Raw genomic sequence first — 7,860 nt, 5'->3', positions numbered from 1 at the left:
AGTACTGAGACGAATTGGACCCCAGCCACCCTGGCCACCTTCCCTCGTGGACGTAGACGGCGGTCTCCTCCACATCCCATTTGCCGCTTCCGTCGGTTGCTATAGGTGCTCTATCTCCCGAGCACCCGTAGATGTGAGAGTCCTCCATGTCGTCTCTCTTTCCAAGGCTCAGTCTTATTAGGGCGAGTAGGATTATGCTCCCCTTCATCCTGAAAGTCTTTCTGTAACAGATACAAAAACATACAGCCAGGTCCCCAAGAGATTCTCTGGCTTGGGTGAAGCATAGTTGGGTCTCGCGACCTCGACTCAAATACACACACTCTTAGCAGATTACTACTTAATTAAAACTACCCATCACCTTACTTAACTTAAGCTAAACACCCAAACTTAAGCTAAATACCTAAACTTAACAATAACCAAAACTTAAATTACCTAAACTATGTACATCCGCCGCCCGTCTCCGGGCGGCCAGCCTAATTCCTGTTAGGACTGTGGCACACCGCTTCCTCCGGCGTGGCCACACTGTCCTGCACTGTAGGTCCCTTACAGCCTGTGGCTGCCGGCTGGGGACCTCTGTATTTGGACTTACCCCTGACTCGGGAGGCTGTCCCTTTAAAATGGGGAGCTGGTGACCAGGGTTTCCTTGGCTGGGGCATCCGTGGGGACCTTCTAGGGACTTGGGCGGGTGGGGTTTTCCTGGCTGGTGGGCCTTTAACCCGAACCGCTGTCCCCTCCAGCGCGGCCTGTGGGCTTACCACTGCCGCTGGCTGGGGATCCCCGCCCTCAGGCTTCACCTCTCCCGGACCTGGGCTCGGGGCAGGTAACTCTTCGCAGCCTGTTGCTGCAGGCTGAGAGTCTCCACCCCCAGGCCCCAAACCTAGGTCCGGGGCGGGGTCTTCGCCCTCTGGTCCCTCCTCCTCTAAACCTGGGTCGGGGCGGGGTCTTTGCCCTCGGGTCCCTCCTCCTCCTCTGGATCCCAGAAGAGTGGGGGCGTGTCCCAATCGGCGGGTGGGTTGGCCCCTCCCCTTAAGCAAGCCACAGTGCCTGCCTGTGCAGTCTGTGAACTCGCTCCTGCTGCAGGCTGAGGATCTCTATCCTCAGGCCCTACCCCAACTGGCTGTTTTCTCCTTTCGGGCTTAAACAGTTTGCACTGATTAATGTGAAACCATTTTGTGCGCCGAGGCATCTTAAGGCGTATACCATGGGGCTGGCCTTGTCTACAATGCTGTAGGGCAGCATGTATAATGGTTTCAGACTCCCTACTCGGGCATAATTCCTCACCATGACCTGATCTCCTACCTTCCACTCGTGGTGCTTACGGGGTTCGAGCAGCAATCGGTTGCTCCAATGCTGCTTTCCCATGTTCCCAGCCGCCTGCTCGTGGACCTCTTTCAGGTGCTCAAAGAGATTTCGGGCGAACCTGTCCTGGTTTACCTCCCTGAGCTGATCTTCGGTGAGCACCGGGGCTAGTACATGGGTGGGGGTCCGCATAACCCTGCCAGCCATCAGCTCGTACGGGGAGTAGCCCGTGCTTTTTGACTGGCTGGCCCGGATCCCCCTCAGAACCAACGTTAGGACCTCGGCCCATTTACAGGGCGAGTCCACCGTCTCCTTCCTCAACCTTTCCTTTAGGGTCCTATTCATTCTTTCCATAATCCCTGATGACTGTGGGTTGTGGGCCACGTGCCACTTCCCCTCGATGCCTAGCAGCATAAGGGTATTCTGCATTACCTGTCCGGTGAAGTGACTCCCTTGGTCGGACTCCACATACTGTGGTAGCCCCCACCGCGAGAACACCTCCCGGACCAGGATCCTGGCAGTACCCAGAGATGTGGCTGTTCTGCAGGGGAAGACCTCTACCCATTTGGTGAACACATCCACCAGGACTAGGCAGTACTTATAGCCTCCCTGGGCGGTGGGTAGGGGCCCGATGGAGTCGACCTGCATCGACTGCCATGGTCCCTCTACCCTCCTGATGTGTCCCATTGGTACCTTCCTTTTGTGGGGGTTAGGGTTGTTAGCAGCGTACACAAGACAGCCGGCACAGAACTCGTGGACATCTTCCCTGAGTCCCGTCCACCATCCCACCTGTTCCGCCCGCTGCCAGGTGGTCTCAGGCCCGGGGTGTCCCGCTCCTGGACCCTCATGGGCCAGTTGAAGGAATTCCCTCCGGTGTTGCTGCGGCACAACCCACTGTCCCCCCCCCGGAACAGCATGCCCTCTTTGACGGAGAGGTTGCTGTGCCGTAAGGACCCTCTACCCTTTTTCCCTCAGTCACTGCACTGAGGACTGCTTTGAGGACGGGGTCTTGGGCTTGGACCGTCTTAAGGTCCGGGGCTAAAGCTACCCCTGCACTCCCTTGGGTCCGTCCTTACCTCGGACTGCCGCCATGGGTCTGGACCCATATGGGTCCCAGAAAGTGCCTGCGTGGGCACACTCCTTGGCGAGCTGGTTGCCTTGGCCGCGGGGTTCTGTGGAGGAATGGGCCTTCACCTTGTGAATGAAGACCTCCCCTTCCTCCCCAACTGCTGCCAAGATTTTCTCCAGCAGGGGTTTTACTGTGAGGGGTCTCCCATCAGCGGAGGTGTATCCGTGGCGGGACCAAATGGCCAGGTACTCCGTACACGAATTGCACGTAAACATGCTGTCCAAGCAAATCGTGTATGGGGTGGGGAAGATTTTGGGGTGTGTAACGACATACACTACCGCGGACAGTTCAGCTTGCTGGGCGCTCATGGTGCTGGGGAGCTTAATTGCCAGGGCAATGTTTGCTGCTGGGTCATAAACTCCACACCCTGTGAGACGCTCGCCAGCAGATACCGTGCTGGAACCGTCTACATAGATCTCGCGGCCCGTGGGATGTATCCCGGCCCGTAAACCTATGATCACCTCCCAAACCCCTTCTATGGAACACCGGTGTGCTGTTCCAGGATATACCAGTTTGGCTGTGAGCTTTGGCTCGCAGAGACCCTTCACTTTAAGATCCATCAGTGAGAGGAGCAGGGTCCAGCGGGCAATGCGGGCACTGCTCACTGTTCCATCCTTGATCCTCCCATCCAGAAGCATCTGGGTGGGTGTGTGATAGGTGAGGAGGATGATGAGAGAGGTGCCTGTGAAGATCAGTGATCTCTTCACAGCCCAATGTGTGGCCAAGAGGTGCCGCTCACAGTTGGAGTAGCTCCTCTCCACATCCGTGAGTATCCTGGAGGCGTAGACCACCGGCCTCAGCCAGCGGTGCCGCTCTTGGAGCAGCACAGCACTCACGCTATCCCCGCTGGCTGCTGCCTCCAGGAAAAACTCTTTCCCCCCATCTATGGCCACTACAGCTGGTGCGGTCTGCAAGTCATTCTTGAGCCTGACAAATGCTGCCTGGCAACCCTCATCCCAAACCCACTCCACTCCCTTGTATAGGAGTCGGAGCAGAGGGGCTGCTGTGGCTGCATAGTCTTCAATAAAGTCTCTGCAGTACCCAGTTAGCCCTAAAAATGACCTCACACCCGTAACTGTGTTGGGGACCGGTTACTCTTGTACCGCTTCTCTCCTAACCTTAACTATGGCCCTTTCTCCAGCGCGTACGGTCAGGCCTAGGAATTTCACCTCCTGCTGGCCGATCTGCGCTTTCTTGGGGTTTACTTTGAAGCCCTTCTGCCCTAGCAGCTCCAGCAGTTCGGCCAATAGCGGGCCATGCTCCTCTTGGCTACCGACCATAGAGCACATATACCAGAAACGCTGTCTACGGAGGTCACGGTCCATCATCAAAGACCCTACCCACCCCAGCCACAGTCTGTTCACCCTCCTGCCATCTGGGAGACGCTACAGATGCATTCGCACCCGTACGACCAGGTTTAGGAACAGCTTCTTCCCCAGGGCTGTCATCCTACTGAACTCCACAAATAAACTCTAAAGCCTGCACATCTGCCAATGCACTTTATTATGGTAATGTTTATGTTAATATACTACAAGCCAAATGTATGTTGAATGTTTAAATGTCTTAATCCAAATGTACACTCTCGGGAGCCGTAAGCCTACATTTCGTTGTACTGCACTTGTGCACTAACAATGACAATAAAAGTTGATTTGATTTGATTTGATTTGATTTGATCTTTTGAATCAGTGAACAGGAGCAGGTCATCCACATATTGGACCAACTGTCTGGGCTGGCTGAAATCCCTTAAACTGTTTGCCATGCACTGATGGAAAATGCTGGGGCTGTTGTGGAAGCCCTGTGGCAAGCAGTTCCACGTTTACTGTTGCCCTTTAAATGTAAAGGCAAACTTATACTGATCCTCCCTCCTTAAAGGGATGGACCAAAACCCGTTGGAAATATCCAGCACCGTGAAAGTGGTCGCGGATGCTGGGATACTTCCTATCAGGTCTGCAACTGCTGCTACCGTGGGTTCACAGGCTGGGATGTTACTGTTGAGCACTCGATAATCCACCGTGGCCCTCCAGGAATTATCCGGCTTTCTAACCGGCTACAATGGAGAGTTTACGTGGGTTTCTATCGGTCACAAAACTCCCTGCTGTACTAAAGAGGACATGGCTGCTTCCATGTCTGGCTCTGCTTCCCTGGGGAAGTTATACTGTTTCTGTGGTTGGGCCATGGGGTCCCCGTCTACGCTGACCTCAAACCTGTTGACCCTCCCGCAGTCGTGTTTGTGTGTGGCAAATGTGGCTAGGTGGGCTTGCACAAATGCCTGGAACTCCTGTGGGGTGTTACTGACCATAAGCTCGAGGTTTTAACCCTCTTTGGGCTTCATGGTGCATAGGGTCCCCTTCCCTTCTTTTCCTGGGATTACTGCTATCTCACCGTCCTTTCCTTTACTTGCCCCCCCATAGGCAATGATTTCTTAAATCTACTAGGATCCCGTGGCCTACAATAAAGTTGGCCCCCAGGACCCCTCTTCCACCTTCCACCTCCCATTTCATCAGGACACAGGTCCATTAAAGCGGAGCGGTCCTAAGCGAATGGCGAGCGGGATGGAAAATGAGCCAGCCTGCTCTTTGCTTGTGAACCCTGTAAGATCCGCAAAATTGAACATTGTATTATAAGGGTCTATTGGCAGAAGAGGCCTTGTTTTAAAGACTGTTTAAAAAGAAGCCCAGGAAAAAGGGCATATAAAATGGCCGCCAGACCCCGTGACTAGCTTTTTGGACACTTTAAAATGGTTCCTGCAGTCCCCAGACAGCCTTTGTGGATTCAACCCACAGTAAGTTCTGGAAGCAGTTTCTGAGAAAACGAAGCCAGACACAAACACATACATATGGATTGGATGCAGATCCAGTCAGAACGGCCTGTCGATAATGGCCATCTAACTGTTTACCCAGACAAAGGGAAATAGTTTTATATTCATACTAGCTGAGGGAGCCCGGCTTTGCCAGGGTTGTTTTGGGGTGGGGGAGCCCGGCTTTGCCAGAGCTGTTTTGGGCCGGGCGGTTTAAATCGAGTGCCAGGCTTTGGGGCCTCTCTGTGAATCTGCTGCTGGGCAACATTTTTAATCGAGTCCCAGGCTTTTGGGCCCTGTCTGTGTCCCTTTGTGAATCTGCTGCCGGGCAACATTTCTACCTTTTAATACCTTGAAAGATGAAAGTGAAAGTACTTATAAAACGTTTTTGGTAAATCTTATGTTATTTTTAAAAGAGAAACTAACTTTTTCAAAGCTGGATGATCAAAGGGCTTTCAGGCCCTGTCTCTCTCCCCCTGTGTGAATCTGCTGCCGGGCAGCATTTCTACCTTTTAATACCTTGAAAGATGAAAGTGAAAGTACTTATAAAACGTTTTTGGTAAATCTTACGTTATTTTTAAAAGAGATACTAACTTTCAAAGTAGTTTGAGCTGGAAGCTGAAGTAATGGCAGTGAAACAATGGCTGCCACATCCCCGAGATGAAAACGATTAGTCCCGCCCACACACACACACACCGATTGGCCAACCATCAGGGGACCGTACTGTAGGATTGGTCAATCGTGATGGCACAGGATTGGTCGAACCTTGACGTCAGTCAATCAATGCTAGCAGATAATGAGTTTAATTTTGAAGGTTTTTTGCATAAGGCGCGAACAATTTTCATCCGACCGAAAGGTAAATGTGCTTACGAGCGTCCCGGAAGTGTAAGCTTTCTTCGGAGGTAACGCGCGCGTAGGTACGCCGTATAACTTTCGAGCGCATAGCCGGACAGACGCACACCCGAGGACAGACAGAAGGACAGACAGAAGGACAGACAGACAGATCGATTCCTTTATATATATAGATAAGGGGAGCATCAAAGACCCATTAAAGACATCAAGAAGACATTCAAATCAATGCAGGGTCATTCCAGACCAGAGATGGCCATCACCGGCCATCCCGAAAGCAGTTTAAATATAATAACTACCCCGCTGTGCAACAAGCCCGCCAAAAGTTAAACAAAGACTAACCTTGATTTGGCGGGAGATAAAGGCTTCTCTTGAGAAGTATATTTGGGGTCCCGGGGTAGCCATCGAGAGTGATGAGAGAAAAAGCGATCAGCCAGACATGCTTTTGAGCTTGTCCTTGTGAGAGCCGTGGAGAAACATTGACCAAGAAGGGGATTCGAGTCTGCGTCCCGCCCCGGGGTAACCATCGGGAGATCGTCGACAAACCCTGGGCCGCTGATGAGACAAAAGGGCAGCAGCCCTACAGAGGAAACCCATATGAAAATGGTAACCAGCTAGAGACCTCTCCAACCATGGTCAAACAGATGGTCTCCGTCCCTGCCGACGTCCAGGCCTGCCAGTGTCCAACCTGCCCGTGACCTTCACCTCAAGAGAGAGAGAGAGAGAAGTGTAGCACAGCTCGCTGTGGCTCCACTGACCACGCGGAAACAGGACGCCTGAGGGGGTCAAAACGCAGACTTGTTTCAAAACTCTATCATTTTCCAACTGGATTGGTGAACATGTTTCTGGCCCTTCATAATCAGATCTAGATAGGTTTAAAGGGGTAGGCATTTTGGGTATAATTAACATGAGTTATTGTCCCTCGATGTTCCGTGTGTTTCCCCATTTCATGATGATGTTTGTAAAGTATAATATGCCTGTATCTATTTTAGTTAGTACTGTATTTTGGTTTGTTTTTCCTTAAGCAATAAAATTTCATTTTGTTTCATTAAACTTGGTCTATAAGAGTAGTCTCTGCATTGTAGTTCCTGCATTTAAGACCAGTGTCTAGAACCTAAGGGGTGAGTGGGTCGAACCACTCAAGGTTTTACTGTGCAAGAAGGAGAGAGAGGCCTCTAGAGAGAGAAACCTCTGCGATCTAAAGAGGAGAACCCCTTGCAGAAAATGGCGACCGCGGCAGGACACTGGCAGCGGGATTGCAATGTATTAGACCCAGGTTTGAATTGACAAAATGTTATGGATGAGAGGATAGTGGATTATGTTTTTGGTAAGGTAAATCTCACTAAGCAGTGGATTTCCAATCTCTTACTGGATGGGCGTCCGGTAGACGCAGCCATCAGGTGGACAGAGAGCAAAGAGCATAAGAAGTCAGTGGAAAAGGCAGTGTGGCTGATGTGTTACAAGAAACAAGTCCAGATTTTGGACAGAGTCGTTGCAGCACAGGCAGCCAAGATCACAACCCAGGCAGCAGAGGTAGAGGAAAAGGCCATGGGTGGGGAAAAACTCATCACAGCGCTTCACGCGCTGAATCAGGAACGTCAAGTTGTAGCCAGCCAACACCAGGCTAGAATAGAGTACCTGGGATGCCAGGTTACTGAGGCAAAGATCCATGAAGCGAGAATATGGGAGAAAAACGCCCGCCTCGCACAACAGCTAAGAGCGCAGGAGGAGAGAGTAGCGGAAGTTAAGGCAGCTTACAAGCTAGCCCTCGAGCACGGGTTCGAGA

This window comes from Somniosus microcephalus, chromosome 1 (genome assembly GCF_052327205.1).
Source record: "Somniosus microcephalus isolate GS21.2 chromosome 1, FLI_Smic_1.0, whole genome shotgun sequence".
In the NCBI taxonomy this organism is placed as follows: domain Eukaryota; kingdom Metazoa; phylum Chordata; class Chondrichthyes; order Squaliformes; family Somniosidae; genus Somniosus; species Somniosus microcephalus.
The sequence above is the reverse complement of the archived record's forward strand: the minus strand, read 5'-3'. Positions refer to the sequence as shown.